The 17,771-nt window shown below is 38.4% G+C and overlaps 15 pseudogenes; all 15 read right to left on the bottom strand.

Moving 5' to 3' along the window:
* Positions 1–1,334: 1,334 nt before the first annotated feature.
* LOC127962283 (uncharacterized) lies at positions 1,335–1,453 on the bottom strand (annotated as a pseudogene).
* Positions 1,454–1,822: 369 nt separating this feature from the next.
* Positions 1,823–1,941, bottom strand: LOC127964417 (uncharacterized; annotated as a pseudogene).
* A 1,395-nt stretch (positions 1,942–3,336) lies between these two features.
* On the bottom strand, positions 3,337–3,455 carry LOC127964801 (uncharacterized; annotated as a pseudogene).
* A 1,392-nt stretch (positions 3,456–4,847) lies between these two features.
* LOC127958134 (uncharacterized) lies at positions 4,848–4,966 on the bottom strand (annotated as a pseudogene).
* Positions 4,967–5,337: 371 nt separating this feature from the next.
* LOC127958463 (uncharacterized) lies at positions 5,338–5,456 on the bottom strand (annotated as a pseudogene).
* A 1,406-nt stretch (positions 5,457–6,862) lies between these two features.
* LOC127964799 (uncharacterized) lies at positions 6,863–6,981 on the bottom strand (annotated as a pseudogene).
* A 369-nt stretch (positions 6,982–7,350) lies between these two features.
* On the bottom strand, positions 7,351–7,469 carry LOC127960150 (uncharacterized; annotated as a pseudogene).
* A 1,399-nt stretch (positions 7,470–8,868) lies between these two features.
* Positions 8,869–8,987, bottom strand: LOC127964795 (uncharacterized; annotated as a pseudogene).
* Positions 8,988–9,356: 369 nt separating this feature from the next.
* On the bottom strand, positions 9,357–9,475 carry LOC127960147 (uncharacterized; annotated as a pseudogene).
* A 1,398-nt stretch (positions 9,476–10,873) lies between these two features.
* On the bottom strand, positions 10,874–10,992 carry LOC127958451 (uncharacterized; annotated as a pseudogene).
* Positions 10,993–12,399: 1,407 nt separating this feature from the next.
* On the bottom strand, positions 12,400–12,518 carry LOC127964790 (uncharacterized; annotated as a pseudogene).
* Positions 12,519–12,887: 369 nt separating this feature from the next.
* LOC127960141 (uncharacterized) lies at positions 12,888–13,006 on the bottom strand (annotated as a pseudogene).
* A 1,399-nt stretch (positions 13,007–14,405) lies between these two features.
* LOC127958446 (uncharacterized) lies at positions 14,406–14,524 on the bottom strand (annotated as a pseudogene).
* Positions 14,525–15,928: 1,404 nt separating this feature from the next.
* LOC127964786 (uncharacterized) lies at positions 15,929–16,047 on the bottom strand (annotated as a pseudogene).
* A 369-nt stretch (positions 16,048–16,416) lies between these two features.
* LOC127960136 (uncharacterized) lies at positions 16,417–16,535 on the bottom strand (annotated as a pseudogene).
* Positions 16,536–17,771: the final 1,236 nt, after the last annotated feature.

The following is a 17,771-nucleotide window of genomic DNA, read 5'->3' as shown; positions in this document are numbered from 1 at the left end:
AAAACCCTAAAGCTTAAAGCACCTGGTATTCCCAGGCGGTCTCCCATCCAAGCACTAACCAGGCCAATACCTGCTAAGATTAAGAGATCGGGCATTGACTCTTTTTTTTTTTTTTTTTTTTTTTTTAAAGATTATTATATAATTAGTAATAAATTTCCAATAATATTAGAGCACCTGGTTTTCCGAGGCGGTCTCCCATCCAAACACTAAACAGGTCCATAGCTGCTAAGATTCAAAGATTGGGCATTGACTCTTTTTGTTTCAAGATAATTATATAATTAGTACAAATTTCCAAAAATATTACAGCAACTGGTATTCCGAGGCGGTCTCCCATCCAAGCACTAAACAGGTCCATACCTCCTAAGATTCAAAGATTGGGCATTTACTCTTTTTTTTTTTTTTTTTTTGTTGCAAGATTATTATGTAATTAGTAAAAATTGCCAAAAATATTACAGCAACTGGTATTTCCCGGCCGTCTTCCATCCAAGTACTAACCAGGCAAAACCTGCTATTATTCAGAGATCGGGCATTGACTTTTTTTTTTTTTTTCAAGATTATTATATAATTGGTGAAAAATTTCCAAAAATCTTAAAGCAACTGGTATTACCAGGGTGTCTCCCATCCAATTACTAACCAGGCCCATACCTGCTAAGATTCAGATATGGGGCATTGACTCCTTTCTTTTTTTCTTGCAAGATTATTATATAATTTGTGAAAAATTTCCAAAAATCTTAAAGCAACTGGTATTACCAGGGGGTCTGCCATCCAATTACTAACCAGGCCGAAACCTGCTTAGTTTCCGAGCTCAGACATGATCTGGCATAGCCAGGGTGGAATGGCCATAAGCGAAGACTGCTGCAAAGAGAGAGCTATTTAAAGATCAGCCAATCTAATCGCCGGTACATTATACAGGACCAAACCTGCTTAGCTTCCGAGAGCAGACGAGATCAGGCATAGCCAGGTTGTTACGGTCGCAAGCGAAGGATACTGCAAAGAGAAGACTATTTAAAGATCAGCCAATCAAATCGCCCATACATTATATAAGTAGGAATGAAAATCCAAAAGCTTACAGCACATGGTATTCCGAGGCGGTCTCCCATCCAAGCACTAACCAGGCCAATACCTGCTAAGATTAAGAGATCGGCATTGGCTCTTTTTTTTTAAGATTATTATATAATTAGTAATAAATTTCCAATAATATTAGAGCACCTGGTATAACCAGGGGGTCTCCCATCCAAACACTACACAGGTCAATGACTGCTAAGATTCAAAGATTGGGCATTCACTCTTTTTTTTTTCAAGATTATTATATAATTTGTGAAAAATTTACAAAAATCTTAAAGCAACTGGTATTACCAGGGGGTCTCCCATCCAACTACTAACCAGGCCCAAACCTGCTTAGCTTCCGAGCTCAGACATGATCTGGCATAGCCAGGGTGGTATAGCCATAAGCGAAGACTGCTGCAAAGAGAGAGCTATTTAAAGATCAGTCAATCTAATCGCCGGTACATTATATAAGTAGGAAAGAAAACCCTAAAGCTTAAAGCACCTGGTATTCCCAGGCGGTCTCCCATCCAAGCACTAACCAGGCCAATACCTGCTAAGATTAAGAGATCGGGCATTGACTCTTTTTTTTTTTTTTTTTTTTTTAAGATTATTATATAATTAGTAATAAATTTCCAATAATATTAGAGCACCTGGTATTCCGAGGCGGTCTCCCATCCAGACACTAAACAGGTCCATGACTGCTAAGATTCAAAGAATGGGCATTGACTCTTTTTTTTTTCAAGATTATTATATAATTTGTGAAAAATTTACAAAAATCTTAAAGCAACTGGTATTACCAGGGGGTCTCCCATCCAATTACTAACCAGGCCCAAACCTGCTTAGCTTCCGAGCTCAGACATGATATGGCATAGACAGGGTGGTATGGCCATAAGCGAAGACTGCTGCAAAGAGAGAGCTATTTAAAGATCAGCCAATCTAATATAAGTAGGAAAGAAAACCCTAAAGCTTAAAGCACCTGGTATTCCCAGGCGGTCTCCCATCCAAGCACTAACCAGGCCAATACCTGCTAAGATTAAGAGATCGGGCATTGACTCTTTTTTTTTTTTTTTTTTTTTTTTTTTAAAGATTATTATATAATTAGTAATAAATTTCCAATAATATTAGAGCACCTGGTTTTCCGAGGCGGTCTCCCATCCAAACACTAAACAGGTCCATAGCTGCTAAGATTCAAAGATTGGGCATTGACTCTTTTTGTTTCGAGATAATTATATAATTAGTACAAATTTCCAAAAATATTACAGCAACTGGTATTCCGAGGCGGTCTCCCATCCAAGCACTAAACAGGTCCATACCTCCTAAGATTCAAAGATTGGGCATTTACTCTTTTTTTTTTTTTTTTTTGTTGCAAGATTATTATGTAATTAGTAAAAATTGCCAAAAATATTACAGCAACTGGTATTTCCCGGCCGTCTTCCATCCAAGTACTAACCAGGCAAAACCTGCTATTATTCAGAGATCGGGCATTGACTTTTTTTTTTTTTTTCAAGATTATTATATAATTGGTGAAAAATTTCCAAAAATCTTAAAGCAACTGGTATTACCAGGGTGTCTCCCATCCAATTACTAACCAGGCCCATACCTGCTAAGATTCAGATATGGGGCATTGACTCCTTTCTTTTTTTCTTGCAAGATTATTATATAATTTGTGAAAAATTTCCAAAAATCTTAAAGCAACTGGTATTACCAGGGGGTCTGCCATCCAATTACTAACCAGGCCGAAACCTGCTTAGTTTCCGAGCTCAGACATGATCTGGCATAGCCAGGGTGGAATGGCCATAAGCGAAGACTGCTGCAAAGAGAGAGCTATTTAAAGATCAGCCAATCTAATCGCCGGTACATTATACAGGACCAAACCTGCTTAGCTTCCGAGAGCAGACGAGATCAGGCATAGCCAGGTTGTTACGGTCGCAAGCGAAGGATACTGCAAAGAGAAGACTATTTAAAGATCAGCCAATCAAATCGCCCATACATTATATAAGTAGGAATGAAAATCCAAAAGCTTACAGCACATGGTATTCCGAGGCGGTCTCCCATCCAAGCACTAACCAGGCCAATACCTGCTAAGATTAAGAGATCGGCATTGGCTCTTTTTTTTTAAGATTATTATATAATTAGTAATAAATTTCCAATAATATTAGAGCACCTGGTATTACCAGGGGGTCTCCCATCCAAACACTACACAGGTCAATGACTGCTAAGATTCAAAGAATGGGCATTCACTCTTTTTTTTTTCAAGATTATTATATAATTTGTGAAAAATTTACAAAAATCTTAAAGCAACTGGTATTACCAGGGGGTCTCCCATCCAATTACTAACCAGGCCCAAACCTGCTTAGCTTCCGAGCTCAGACATGATCTGGCATAGCCAGGGTGGTATGGCCATAAGCGAAGACTGCTGCAAAGAGAGAGCTATTTAAAGATCAGCCAATCTAATATAAGTAGGAAAGAAAACCCTAAAGCTTAAAGCACCTGGTATTCCCAGGCGGTCTCCCATCCAAGCACTAACCAGGCCAATACCTGCTAAGATTAAGAGATCGGGCATTGACTCTTTTTTTTTTTTTTTTTTTTTTTTTAAAGATTATTATATAATTAGTAATAAATTTCCAATAATATTAGAGCACCTGGTTTTCCGAGGCGGTCTCCCATCCAAACACTAAACAGGTCCATAGCTGCTAAGATTCAAAGATTGGGCATTGACTCTTTTTGTTTCAAGATAATTATATAATTAGTACAAATTTCCAAAAATATTACAGCAACTGGTATTCCGAGGCGGTCTCCCATCCAAGCACTAAACAGGTCCATACCTCCTAAGATTCAAAGATTGGGCATTTACTCTTTTTTTTTTTTTTTTTGTTGCAAGATTATTATGTAATTAGTAAAAATTGCCAAAAATATTACAGCAACTGGTATTTCCCGGCCGTCTTCCATCCAAGTACTAACCAGGCAAAACCTGCTATTATTCAGAGATCGGGCATTGACTTTTTTTTTTTTTTTCAAGATTATTATATAATTGGTGAAAAATTTCCAAAAATCTTAAAGCAACTGGTATTACCAGGGTGTCTCCCATCCAATTACTAACCAGGCCCATACCTGCTAAGATTCAGATATGGGGCATTGACTCCTTTCTTTTTTTCTTGCAAGATTATTATATAATTTGTGAAAAATTTCCAAAAATCTTAAAGCAACTGGTATTACCAGGGGGTCTGCCATCCAATTACTAACCAGGCCGAAACCTGCTTAGTTTCCGAGCTCAGACATGATCTGGCATAGCCAGGGTGGAATGGCCATAAGCGAAGACTGCTGCAAAGAGAGAGCTATTTAAAGATCAGCCAATCTAATCGCCGGTACATTATACAGGACCAAACCTGCTTAGCTTCCGAGAGCAGACGAGATCAGGCATAGCCAGGTTGTTACGGTCGCAAGCGAAGGATACTGCAAAGAGAAGACTATTTAAAGATCAGCCAATCAAATCGCCCATACATTATATAAGTAGGAATGAAAATCCAAAAGCTTACAGCACATGGTATTCCGAGGCGGTCTCCCATCCAAGCACTAACCAGGCCAATACCTGCTAAGATTAAGAGATCGGCATTGGCTCTTTTTTTTTAAGATTATTATATAATTAGTAATAAATTTCCAATAATATTAGAGCACCTGGTATTACCAGGGGGTCTCCCATCCAAACACTACACAGGTCAATGACTGCTAAGATTCAAAGATTGGGCATTCACTCTTTTTTTTTTCAAGATTATTATATAATTTGTGAAAAATTTACAAAAATCTTAAAGCAACTGGTATTACCAGGGGGTCTCCCATCCAACTACTAACCAGGCCCAAACCTGCTTAGCTTCCGAGCTCAGACATGATCTGGCATAGCCAGGGTGGTATAGCCATAAGAGAAGACTGCTGCAAAGAGAGAGCTATTTAAAGATCAGTCAATCTAATCGCCGGTACATTATATAAGTAGGAAAGAAAACCCTAAAGCTTAAAGCACCTGGTATTCCCAGGCGGTCTCCCATCCAAGCACTAACCAGGACAATACCTGCTAAGATTAAGAGATCGGGCATTGACTCTTTTTTTTTTTTTTTTTTTTTTTTAAGATTATTATATAATTAGTAATACATTTCCAATAATATTAGAGCACCTGGTATTCCGAGGCGGTCTCCCATCCAGACACTAAACAGGTCCATGACTGCTAAGATTCAAAGAATGGGCATTGACTCTTTTTTTTTTCAAGATTATTATATAATTTGTGAAAAATTTACAAAAATCTTAGAGCAACTGGTATTACCAGGGGGTCTCCCATCCAATTACTAACCAGGCCCAAACCTGCTTAGCTTCCGAGCTCAGACATGATCTGGCATAGCCAGGGTGGTATGGCCATAAGCGAACACTGCTGCAAAGAGAGAGCTATTTAAAGATCAGCCAATCTAATCGCCGGTACATTATATAAGTAGGAAAGAAAACCCTAAAGCTTAAAGCACCTGGTATTCCCAGGCGGTCTCCCATCCAAGCACTAACCAGGCCAATACCTGCTAAGATTAAGAGATCGGGCTTTGACTCTTTTTTTTTTTTTTTTTTTTTTTAAAGATTATTATATAATTAGTAATGAATTTCCAATAATATTAGAGCACCTGGTTTTCCGAGGCGGTCTCCCATCCAAACACTAAACAGGTCCATAGCTGCTAAGATTCAAAGATTGGGCATTGACTCTTTTTGTTTCAAGATAATTATATAATTAGTACAAATTTCCAAAAATATTACAGCAACTGGTATTCCGAGGCGGTCTCCCATCCAAGCACTAAACAGGTCCATACCTCCTAAGATTCAAAGATTGGGCATTTACTCTTTTTTTTTTTTTTTTTGTTGCAAGATTATTATGTAATTAGTAAAAATTGCCAAAAATATTACAGCAACTGGTATTTCCCGGCCGTCTTCCATCCAAGTACTAACCAGGCAAAACCTGCTATTATTCAGAGATCGGGCATTGACTTTTTTTTTTTTTTTTCAAGATTATTATATAATTTGTGAAAAATTTCCAAAAATCTTAAAGCAACTGGTATTACCAGGGTGTCTCCCATCCAATTACTAACCAGGCCCATACATGCTAAGATTCAGATATGGGGCATTGACTCCTTTCTTTTTTTCTTGCAAGATTATTATATAATTTGTGAAAAATTTCCCAAAATCTTAAAGCAACTGGTATTACCAGGGGGTCTGCCATCCAATTACTAACCAGGCCGAAACCTGCTTAGTTTCCGAGCTCAGACATGATCTGGCATAGCCAGGGTGGAATGGCCATAAGCGAAGACTGCTGCAAAGAGAGAGCTATTTAAAGATCAGCCAATCTAATCGCCGGTACATTATACAGGACCAAACCTGCTTAGCTTCCGAGAGCAGACGAGATCAGGCATAGCCAGGTTGTTACGGTCGCAAGCGAAGGATACTGCAAAGAGAAGACTATTTAAAGATCAGCCAATCAAATCGCCCATACATTATATAAGTAGGAATGAAAATCCAAAAGCTTACAGCACCTGGTATTCCGAGGCGGTCTCCCATCCAAGCACTAACCAGGCCAATACCTGCTAAGATTAAGAGATCGGGCATTGGCTCTTTTTTTTTAAGATTATTATATAATTAGTAATAAATTTCCAATAATATTAGAGCACCTGGTATTACCAGGGGGTCTCCCATCCAAACACTACACAGGTCAATGACTGCTAAGATTCAAAGAATGGGCATTCACTCTTTTTTTTTTCAAGATTATTATATAATTTGTGAAAAATTTACAAAAATCTTAAAGCAACTGGTATTACCAGGGGGTCTCCCATCCAATTACTAACCAGGCCCAAACCTGCTTAGCTTCCGAGCTCAGACATGATCTGGCATAGCCAGGGTGGTATGGCCATAAGCGAAGACTGCTGCAAAGAGAGAGCTATTTAAAGATCAGTCAATCTAATCGCCGGTACATTATATAAGTAGGAAAGAAAACCCTAAAGCTTAAAGCACCTGGTATTCCCAGGCGGTCTCCCATCCAAGCACTAACCAGGCCAATACCTGCTAAGATTAAGAGATCGGGCATTGACTCTTTTTTTTTTTTTTTTTTTTTTAAGATTATTATATAATTAGTAATAAATTTCCAATAATATTAGAGCACCTGGTATTCCGAGGCGGTCTCCCATCCAGACACTAAACAGGTCCATGACTGCTAAGATTCAAAGAATGGGCATTGACTCTTTTTTTTTTCAAGATTATTATATAATTTGTGAAAAATTTACAAAAATCTTAAAGCAACTGGTATTACCAGGGGGTCTCCCATCCAATTACTAACCAGGCCCAAACCTGCTTAGCTTCCGAGCTCAGACATGATCTGGCATAGACAGGGTGGTATGGCCATAAGCGAAGACTGCTGCAAAGAGAGAGCTATTTAAAGATCAGCCAATCTAATATAAGTAGGAAAGAAAACCCTAAAGCTTAAAGCACCTGGTATTCCCAGGCGGTCTCCCATCCAAGCACTAACCAGACCAATACCTGCTAAGATTAAGAGATCGGGCATTGACTCTTTTTTTTTTTTTTTTTTTTTTTTTTTTAAAGATTATTATATAATTAGTAATAAATTTCCAATAATATTAGAGCACCTGGTTTTCCGAGGCGGTCTCCCATCCAAACACTAAACAGGTCCATAGCTGCTAAGATTCAAAGATTGGGCATTGACTCTTTTTGTTTCAAGATAATTATATAATTAGTACAAATTTCCAAAAATATTACAGCAACTGGTATTCCGAGGCGGTCTCCCATCCAAGCACTAAACAGGTCCATACCTCCTAAGATTCAAAGATTGGGCATTTACTCTTTTTTTTTTTTTTTTTTTGTTGCAAGATTATTATGTAATTAGTAAAAATTGCCAAAAATATTACAGCAACTGGTATTTCCCGGCCGTCTTCCATCCAAGTACTAACCAGGCAAAACCTGCTATTATTCAGAGATCGGGCATTGACTTTTTTTTTTTTTTTTCAAGATTATTATATAATTGGTGAAAAATTTCCAAAAATCTTAAAGCAACTGGTATTACCAGGGTGTCTCCCATCCAATTACTAACCAGGCCCATACCTGCTAAGATTCAGATATGGGGCATTGACTCCTTTCTTTTTTTCTTGCAAGATTATTATATAATTTGTGAAAAATTTCCAAAAATCTTAAAGCAACTGGTATTACCAGGGGGTCTGCCATCCAATTACTAACCAGGCCGAAACCTGCTTAGTTTCCGAGCTCAGACATGATCTGGCATAGCCAGGGTGGAATGGCCATAAGCGAAGACTGCTGCAAAGAGAGAGCTATTTAAAGATCAGCCAATCTAATCGCCGGTACATTATACAGGACCAAACCTGCTTAGCTTCCGAGAGCAGACGAGATCAGGCATAGCCAGGTTGTTACGGTCGCAAGCGAAGGATACTGCAAAGAGAAGACTATTTAAAGATCAGCCAATCAAATCGCCCATACATTATATAAGTAGGAATGAAAATCCAAAAGCTTACAGCACCTGGTATTCCGAGGCGGTCTCCCATCCAAGCACTAACCAGGCCAATACCTGCTAAGATTAAGAGATCGGGCATTGGCTCTTTTTTTTTAAGATTATTATATAATTAGTAATAAATTTCCAATAATATTAGAGCACCTGGTATTACCAGGGGGTCTCCCATCCAAACACTACACAGGTCAATGACTGCTAAGATTCAAAGAATGGGCATTCACTCTTTTTTTTTTCAAGATTATTATATAATTTGTGAAAAATTTACAAAAATCTTAAAGCAACTGGTATTACCAGGGGGTCTCCCATCCAATTACTAACCAGGCCCAAACCTGCTTAGCTTCCGAGCTCAGACATGATCTGGCATAGCCAGGGTGGTATGGCCATAAGCGAAGACTGCTGCAAAGAGAGAGCTATTTAAAGATCAGTCAATCTAATCGCCGGTACATTATATAAGTAGGAAAGAAAACCCTAAAGCTTAAAGCACCTGGTATTCCCAGGCGGTCTCCCATCCAAGCACTAACCAGGCCAATACCTGCTAAGATTAAGAGATCGGGCATTGACTCTTTTTTTTTTTTTTTTTTTTTTAAGATTATTATATAATTAGTAATAAATTTCCAATAATATTAGAGCACCTGGTATTCCGAGGCGGTCTCCCATCCAGACACTAAACAGGTCCATGACTGCTAAGATTCAAAGAATGGGCATTGACTCTTTTTTTTTTCAAGATTATTATATAATTTGTGAAAAATTTACAAAAATCTTAAAGCAACTGGTATTACCAGGGGGTCTCCCATCCAATTACTAACCAGGCCCAAACCTGCTTAGCTTCCGAGCTCAGACATGATCTGGCATAGACAGGGTGGTATGGCCATAAGCGAAGACTGCTGCAAAGAGAGAGCTATTTAAAGATCAGCCAATCTAATATAAGTAGGAAAGAAAACCCTAAAGCTTAAAGCACCTGGTATTCCCAGGCGGTCTCCCATCCAAGCACTAACCAGACCAATACCTGCTAAGATTAAGAGATCGGGCATTGACTCTTTTTTTTTTTTTTTTTTTTTTTTTTTTAAAGATTATTATATAATTAGTAATAAATTTCCAATAATATTAGAGCACCTGGTTTTCCGAGGCGGTCTCCCATCCAAACACTAAACAGGTCCATAGCTGCTAAGATTCAAAGATTGGGCATTGACTCTTTTTGTTTCAAGATAATTATATAATTAGTACAAATTTCCAAAAATATTACAGCAACTGGTATTCCGAGGCGGTCTCCCATCCAAGCACTAAACAGGTCCATACCTCCTAAGATTCAAAGATTGGGCATTTACTCTTTTTTTTTTTTTTTTTTTGTTGCAAGATTATTATGTAATTAGTAAAAATTGCCAAAAATATTACAGCAACTGGTATTTCCCGGCCGTCTTCCATCCAAGTACTAACCAGGCAAAACCTGCTATTATTCAGAGATCGGGCATTGACTTTTTTTTTTTTTTTTCAAGATTATTATATAATTGGTGAAAAATTTCCAAAAATCTTAAAGCAACTGGTATTACCAGGGTGTCTCCCATCCAATTACTAACCAGGCCCATACCTGCTAAGATTCAGATATGGGGCATTGACTCCTTTCTTTTTTTCTTGCAAGATTATTATATAATTTGTGAAAAATTTCCAAAAATCTTAAAGCAACTGGTATTACCAGGGGGTCTGCCATCCAATTACTAACCAGGCCGAAACCTGCTTAGTTTCCGAGCTCAGACATGATCTGGCATAGCCAGGGTGGAATGGCCATAAGCGAAGACTGCTGCAAAGAGAGAGCTATTTAAAGATCAGCCAATCTAATCGCCGGTACATTATACAGGACCAAACCTGCTTAGCTTCCGAGAGCAGACGAGATCAGGCATAGCCAGGTTGTTACGGTCGCAAGCGAAGGATACTGCAAAGAGAAGACTATTTAAAGATCAGCCAATCAAATCGCCCATACATTATATAAGTAGGAATGAAAATCCAAAAGCTTACAGCACATGGTATTCCGAGGCGGTCTCCCATCCAAGCACTAACCAGGCCAATACCTGCTAAGATTAAGAGATCGGCATTGGCTCTTTTTTTTTAAGATTATTATATAATTAGTAATAAATTTCCAATAATATTAGAGCACCTGGTATTACCAGGGGGTCTCCCATCCAAACACTACACAGGTCAATGACTGCTAAGATTCAAAGATTGGGCATTCACTCTTTTTTTTTTCAAGATTATTATATAATTTGTGAAAAATTTACAAAAATCTTAGAGCAACTGGTATTACCAGGGGGTCTCCCATCCAATTACTAACCAGGCCCAAACCTGCTTAGCTTCCGAGCTCAGACATGATCTGGCATAGCCAGGGTGGTATGGCCATAAGCGAACACTGCTGCAAAGAGAGAGCTATTTAAAGATCAGCCAATCTAATCGCCGGTACATTATATAAGTAGGAAAGAAAACCCTAAAGCTTAAAGCACCTGGTATTCCCAGGCGGTCTCCCATCCAAGCACTAACCAGGCCAATACCTGCTAAGATTAAGAGATCGGGCATTGACTCTTTTTTTTTTTTTTTTTTTTTAAAGATTATTATATAATTAGTAATGAATTTCCAATAATATTAGAGCACCTGGTTTTCCGAGGCGGTCTCCCATCCAAACACTAAACAGGTCCATAGCTGCTAAGATTCAAAGATTGGGCATTGACTCTTTTTGTTTCAAGATAATTATATAATTAGTACAAATTTCCAAAAATATTACAGCAACTGGTATTCCGAGGCGGTCTCCCATCCAAGCACTAAACAGGTCCATACCTCCTAAGATTCAAAGATTGGGCATTTACTCTTTTTTTTTTTTTTTTTTTTGTTGCAAGATTATTATGTAATTAGTAAAAATTGCCAAAAATATTACAGCAACTGGTATTTCCCGGCCGTCTTCCATCCAAGTACTAACCAGGCAAAACCTGCTATTATTCAGAGATCGGGCATTGACTTTTTTTTTTTTTTTTCAAGATTATTATATAATTGGTGAAAAATTTCCAAAAATCTTAAAGCAACTGGTATTACCAGGGTGTCTCCCATCCAATTACTAACCAGGCCCATACCTGCTAAGATTCAGATATGGGGCATTGACTCCTTTCTTTTTTTCTTGCAAGATTATTATATAATTTGTGAAAAATTTCCAAAAATCTTAAAGCAACTGGTATTACCAGGGGGTCTGCCATCCAATTACTAACCAGGCCGAAACCTGCTTAGTTTCCGAGCTCAGACATGATCTGGCATAGCCAGGGTGGAATGGCCATAAGCGAAGACTGCTGCAAAGAGAGAGCTATTTAAAGATCAGCCAATCTAATCGCCGGTACATTATACAGGACCAAACCTGCTTAGCTTCCGAGAGCAGACGAGATCAGGCATAGCCAGGTTGTTACGGTCGCAAGCGAAGGATACTGCAAAGAGAAGACTATTTAAAGATCAGCCAATCAAATCGCCCATACATTATATAAGTAGGAATGAAAATCCAAAAGCTTACAGCACCTGGTATTCCGAGGCGGTCTCCCATCCAAGCACTAACCAGGCCAATACCTGCTAAGATTAAGAGATCGGGCATTGGCTCTTTTTTTTTAAGATTATTATATAATTAGTAATAAATTTCCAATAATATTAGAGCACCTGGTATTACCAGGGGGTCTCCCATCCAAACACTACACAGGTCAATGACTGCTAAGATTCAAAGAATGGGCATTCACTCTTTTTTTTTTCAAGATTATTATATAATTTGTGAAAAATTTACAAAAATCTTAAAGCAACTGGTATTACCAGGGGGTCTCCCATCCAATTACTAACCAGGCCCAAACCTGCTTAGCTTCCGAGCTCAGACATGATCTGGCATAGCCAGGGTGGTATGGCCATAAGCGAAGACTGCTGCAAAGAGAGAGCTATTTAAAGATCAGTCAATCTAATCGCCGGTACATTATATAAGTAGGAAAGAAAACCCTAAAGCTTAAAGCACCTGGTATTCCCAGGCGGTCTCCCATCCAAGCACTAACCAGGCCAATACCTGCTAAGATTAAGAGATCGGGCATTGACTCTTTTTTTTTTTTTTTTTTTTTTAAGATTATTATATAATTAGTAATAAATTTCCAATAATATTAGAGCACCTGGTATTCCGAGGCGGTCTCCCATCCAGACACTAAACAGGTCCATGACTGCTAAGATTCAAAGAATGGGCATTGACTCTTTTTTTTTTCAAGATTATTATATAATTTGTGAAAAATTTAAAAAAATCTTAAAGCAACTGGTATTACCAGGGGGTCTCCCATCCAATTACTAACCAGGCCCAAACCTGCTTAGCTTCCGAGCTCAGACATGATCTGGCATAGACAGGGTGGTATGGCCATAAGCGAAGACTGCTGCAAAGAGAGAGCTATTTAAAGATCAGCCAATCTAATATAAGTAGGAAAGAAAACCCTAAAGCTTAAAGCACCTGGTATTCCCAGGCGGTCTCCCATCCAAGCACTAACCAGACCAATACCTGCTAAGATTAAGAGATCGGGCATTGACTCTTTTTTTTTTTTTTTTTTTTTTTTTTTTTAAAGATTATTATATAATTAGTAATAAATTTCCAATAATATTAGAGCACCTGGTTTTCCGAGGCGGTCTCCCATCCAAACACTAAACAGGTCCATAGCTGCTAAGATTCAAAGATTGGGCATTGACTCTTTTTGTTTCAAGATAATTATATAATTAGTACAAATTTCCAAAAATATTACAGCAACTGGTATTCCGAGGCGGTCTCCCATCCAAGCACTAAACAGGTCCATACCTCCTAAGATTCAAAGATTGGGCATTTACTCTTTTTTTTTTTTTTTTTTTGTTGCAAGATTATTATGTAATTAGTAAAAATTGCCAAAAATATTACAGCAACTGGTATTTCCCGGCCGTCTTCCATCCAAGTACTAACCAGGCAAAACCTGCTATTATTCAGAGATCGGGCATTGACTTTTTTTTTTTTTTTTCAAGATTATTATATAATTGGTGAAAAATTTCCAAAAATCTTAAAGCAACTGGTATTACCAGGGTGTCTCCCATCCAATTACTAACCAGGCCCATACCTGCTAAGATTCAGATATGGGGCATTGACTCCTTTCTTTTTTTCTTGCAAGATTATTATATAATTTGTGAAAAATTTCCAAAAATCTTAAAGCAACTGGTATTACCAGGGGGTCTGCCATCCAATTACTAACCAGGCCGAAACCTGCTTAGTTTCCGAGCTCAGACATGATCTGGCATAGCCAGGGTGGAATGGCCATAAGCGAAGACTGCTGCAAAGAGAGAGCTATTTAAAGATCAGCCAATCTAATCGCCGGTACATTATACAGGACCAAACCTGCTTAGCTTCCGAGAGCAGACGAGATCAGGCATAGCCAGGTTGTTACGGTCGCAAGCGAAGGATACTGCAAAGAGAAGACTATTTAAAGATCAGCCAATCAAATCGCCCATACATTATATAAGTAGGAATGAAAATCCAAAAGCTTACAGCACATGGTATTCCGAGGCAGTCTCCCATCCAAGCACTAACCAGGCCAATACCTGCTAAGATTAAGAGATCGGCATTGGCTCTTTTTTTTTAAGATTATTATATAATTAGTAATAAATTTCCAATAATATTAGAGCACCTGGTATTACCAGGGGGTCTCCCATCCAAACACTACACAGGTCAATGACTGCTAAGATTCAAAGATTGGGCATTCACTCTTTTTTTTTTCAAGATTATTATATAATTTGTGAAAAATTTACAAAAATCTTAGAGCAACTGGTATTACCAGGGGGTCTCCCATCCAATTACTAACCAGGCCCAAACCTGCTTAGCTTCCGAGCTCAGACATGATCTGGCATAGCCAGGGTGGTATGGCCATAAGCGAACACTGCTGCAAAGAGAGAGCTATTTAAAGATCAGCCAATCTAATCGCCGGTACATTATATAAGTAGGAAAGAAAACCCTAAAGCTTAAAGCACCTGGTATTCCCAGGCGGTCTCCCATCCAAGCACTAACCAGGCCAATACCTGCTAAGATTAAGAGATCGGGCATTGACTCTTTTTTTTTTTTTTTTTTTTTTAAAGATTATTATATAATTAGTAATGAATTTCCAATAATATTAGAGCACCTGGTTTTCCGAGGCGGTCTCCCATCCAAACACTAAACAGGTCCATAGCTGCTAAGATTCAAAGATTGGGCATTGACTCTTTTTGTTTCAAGATAATTATATAATTAGTACAAATTTCCAAAAATATTACAGCAACTGGTATTCCGAGGCGGTCTCCCATCCAAGCACTAAACAGGTCCATACCTCCTAAGATTCAAAGATTGGGCATTTACTCTTTTTTTTTTTTTTGTTGTTGCAAGATTATTATGTAATTAGTAAAAATTGCCAAAAATATTACAGCAACTGGTATTTCCCGGCCGTCTTCCATCCAAGTACTAACCAGGCAAAACCTGCTATTATTCAGAGATCGGGCATTGACTTTTTTTTTTTTTTTCAAGATTATTATATAATTTGTGAAAAATTTCCAAAAATCTTAAAGCAACTGGTATTACCAGGGTGTCTCCCATCCAATTACTAACCAGGCCCATACATGCTAAGATTCAGATATGGGGCATTGACTCCTTTCTTTTTTTCTTGCAAGATTATTATATAATTTGTGAAAAATTTCCCAAAATCTTAAAGCAACTGGTATTACCAGGGGGTCTGCCATCCAATTACTAACCAGGCCGAAACCTGCTTAGTTTCCGAGCTCAGACATGATCTGGCATAGCCAGGGTGGAATGGCCATAAGCGAAGACTGCTGCAAAGAGAGAGCTATTTAAAGATCAGCCAATCTAATCGCCGGTACATTATACAGGACCAAACCTGCTTAGCTTCCGAGAGCAGACGAGATCAGGCATAGCCAGGTTGTTACGGTCGCAAGCGAAGGATACTGCAAAGAGAAGACTATTTAAAGATCAGCCAATCAAATCGCCCATACATTATATAAGTAGGAATGAAAATCCAAAAGCTTACAGCACCTGGTATTCCGAGGCGGTCTCCCATCCAAGCACTAACCAGGCCAATACCTGCTAAGATTAAGAGATCGGGCATTGGCTCTTTTTTTTTAAGATTATTATATAATTAGTAATAAATTTCCAATAATATTAGAGCACCTGGTATTACCAGGGGGTCTCCCATCCAAACACTACACAGGTCAATGACTGCTAAGATTCAAAGAATGGGCATTCACTCTTTTTTTTTTCAAGATTATTATATAATTTGTGAAAAATTTACAAAAATCTTAAAGCAACTGGTATTACCAGGGGGTCTCCCATCCAATTACTAACCAGGCCCAAACCTGCTTAGCTTCCGAGCTCAGACATGATCTGGCATAGCCAGGGTGGTATGGCCATAAGCGAAGACTGCTGCAAAGAGAGAGCTATTTAAAGATCAGTCAATCTAATCGCCGGTACATTATATAAGTAGGAAAGAAAACCCTAAAGCTTAAAGCACCTGGTATTCCCAGGCGGTCTCCCATCCAAGCACTAACCAGGCCAATACCTGCTAAGATTAAGAGATCGGGCATTGACTCTTTTTTTTTTTTTTTTTTTTTTAAGATTATTATATAATTAGTAATAAATTTCCAATAATATTAGAGCACCTGGTATTCCGAGGCGGTCTCCCATCCAGACACTAAACAGGTCCATGACTGCTAAGATTCAAAGAATGGGCATTGACTCTTTTTTTTTTCAAGATTATTATTTAATTTGTGAAAAATTTACAAAAATCTTAAAGCAACTGGTATTACCAGGGGGTCTCCCATCCAATTACTAACCAGGCCCAAACCTGCTTAGCTTCCGAGCTCAGACATGATCTGGCATAGACAGGGTGGTATGGCCATAAGCGAAGACTGCTGCAAAGAGAGAGCTATTTAAAGATCAGCCAATCTAATATAAGTAGGAAAGAAAACCCTAAAGCTTAAAGCACCTGGTATTCCCAGGCGGTCTCCCATCCAAGCACTAACCAGGCCAATACCTGCTAAGATTAAGAGATCGGGCATTGACTCTTTTTTTTTTTTTTTTTTTTTTTAAAGATTATTATATAATTAGTAATAAATTTCCAATAATATTAGAGCACCTGGTTTTCCGAGGCGGTCTCCCATCCAAACACTAAACAGGTCCATAGCTGCTAAGATTCAAAGATTGGGCATTGACTCTTTTTGTTTCAAGATAATTATATAATTAGTACAAATTTCCAAAAATATTACAGCAACTGGTATTCCGAGGCGGTCTCCCATCCAAGCACTAAACAGGTCCATACCTCCTAAGATTCAAAGATTGGGCATTTACTCTTTTTTTTTTTTTTTTTTGTTGCAAGATTATTATGTAATTAGTAAAAATTGCCAAAAATATTACAGCAACTGGTATTTCCCGGCCGTCTTCCATCCAAGTACTAACCAGGCAAAACCTGCTATTATTCAGAGATCGGGCATTGACTTTTTTTTTTTTTTTTCAAGATTATTATATAATTGGTGAAAAATTTCCAAAAATCTTAAAGCAACTGGTATTACCAGGGTGTCTCCCATCCAATTACTAACCAGGCCCATACCTGCTAAGATTCAGATATGGGGCATTGACTCCTTTCTTTTTTTCTTGCAAGATTATTATATAATTTGTGAAAAATTTCCAAAAATCTTAAAGCAACTGGTATTACCAGGGGGTCTGCCATCCAATTACTAACCAGGCCGAAACCTGCTTAGTTTCCGAGCTCAGACATGATCTGGCATAGCCAGGGTGGAATGGCCATAAGCGAAGACTGCTGCAAAGAGAGAGCTATTTAAAGGTCAGCCAATCTAATCGCCGGTACATTATACAGGACCAAACCTGCTTAGCTTCCGAGAGCAGACGAGATCAGGCATAGCCAGGTTGTTACGGTCGCAAGCGAAGGATACTGCAAAGAGAAGACTATTTAAAGATCAGCCAATCAAATCGCCCATACATTATATAAGTAGGAATGAAAATCCAAAAGCTTACAGCACATGGTATTCCGAGGCGGTCTCCCATCCAAGCACTAACCAGGCCAATACCTGCTAAGATTAAGAGATCGGCATTGGCTCTTTTTTTTTAAGATTATTATATAAT

The sequence above is a fragment of the Carassius gibelio genome, chromosome A3, assembly GCF_023724105.1.
Source record: "Carassius gibelio isolate Cgi1373 ecotype wild population from Czech Republic chromosome A3, carGib1.2-hapl.c, whole genome shotgun sequence".
NCBI lineage: Eukaryota > Metazoa > Chordata > Actinopteri > Cypriniformes > Cyprinidae > Carassius > Carassius gibelio.
The sequence above is the reverse complement of the archived record's forward strand: the minus strand, read 5'-3'. Positions and strand labels throughout refer to the sequence as shown.